The 952-nt window shown below is 38.4% G+C and overlaps 1 non-coding gene across 1 annotated transcript; it reads right to left on the bottom strand.

Moving 5' to 3' along the window:
- Positions 1 to 616: 616 nt before the first annotated feature.
- On the bottom strand, positions 617 to 720 carry LOC127745308 (small nucleolar RNA R71). Its single transcript, XR_008006505.1, has one exon. It is a non-coding gene; the product is annotated as a small nucleolar RNA R71 (small nucleolar RNA).
- Positions 721 to 952: the final 232 nt, after the last annotated feature.

The raw sequence follows: 952 nt of genomic DNA, 5'->3' as shown, positions 1-952 counted from the left end.
TTCTTCTTCTACTAACATAAAGGAATTCTATACTGTGACCATAGAGGATTCCTCTTTCTTTTCTTGTTTTCTTCTCTTTCATATGAGCAGGAATAGGGAAAAAGGCACTCTTGTTGAAATCGATCCAGAACCTGAAAGGACTCTGAAGAGGAAATTAAGAGAAGCTAAATTAAATTATTCTAAAGGTAACCTTTCAGAAATTTTCGAACAAGAGAAGGAGATGGCAGCCGAAAATAATAATAATGCAAGGAGAATGCTTGGTGACTTCACAAAGCCAACGTCCAAGTTTGATGGAAGAAGCATCTCCATTCCTGCCATTGGAGCCCATAACTTTGAGCTGAAACCTCAGCTAGTTGCATTAATGCAACAAAACTGCAAGTTTTATGGACTTCCATCTGAAGATCCTTATTAGTTTTTAACTGAGTTCTTGCAGATCTGTGAGATTGTAAAGACGAATGGAGTTGATCCTGAAGTCTACAGACTCATGCTTTTCCCTTTTGCTGTAAGAGATAGAGCTAGAATATGGTTGGATTTACAACCTAAGGATAGCCTGGACTCTTGGGATAAGCTGGTCACTGCCTTCTTGGATAAATTCTTTCCTCCTCAAAAGCTGAGCGAGCTGAGAGTGGATGTTCAAACCTTCAAACAAAAAGATGGTGAATCCCTCTATGAAGCTTGGGAAAGATTCAAGCAGCTGACCAAAAGATGTCCATCTGACATGTTTTCAGAATGGACCATATTAGATATATTCTATTATAGTCTCTCTGAATTTTTGAAAATGTCACTGGACCATTCTGCAGGTGGATCTATTCACCTGAAAAAAACGCCTGAAGAGGCTCAAGAACTCATTGATATGGTTGCAAACAACCAATTCATGTACACTTCTGAGAGGAATTCTGTGAATAATGGGATACCTCAAAAGAAAGGAGTTCTTAAAATTGATGCTCTGAAT

This window comes from Arachis duranensis, chromosome 2 (genome assembly GCF_000817695.3).
Source record: "Arachis duranensis cultivar V14167 chromosome 2, aradu.V14167.gnm2.J7QH, whole genome shotgun sequence".
NCBI classification, from domain to species: domain Eukaryota; kingdom Viridiplantae; phylum Streptophyta; class Magnoliopsida; order Fabales; family Fabaceae; genus Arachis; species Arachis duranensis.
This window is presented reverse-complemented; position numbering and strand designations above follow the sequence as displayed.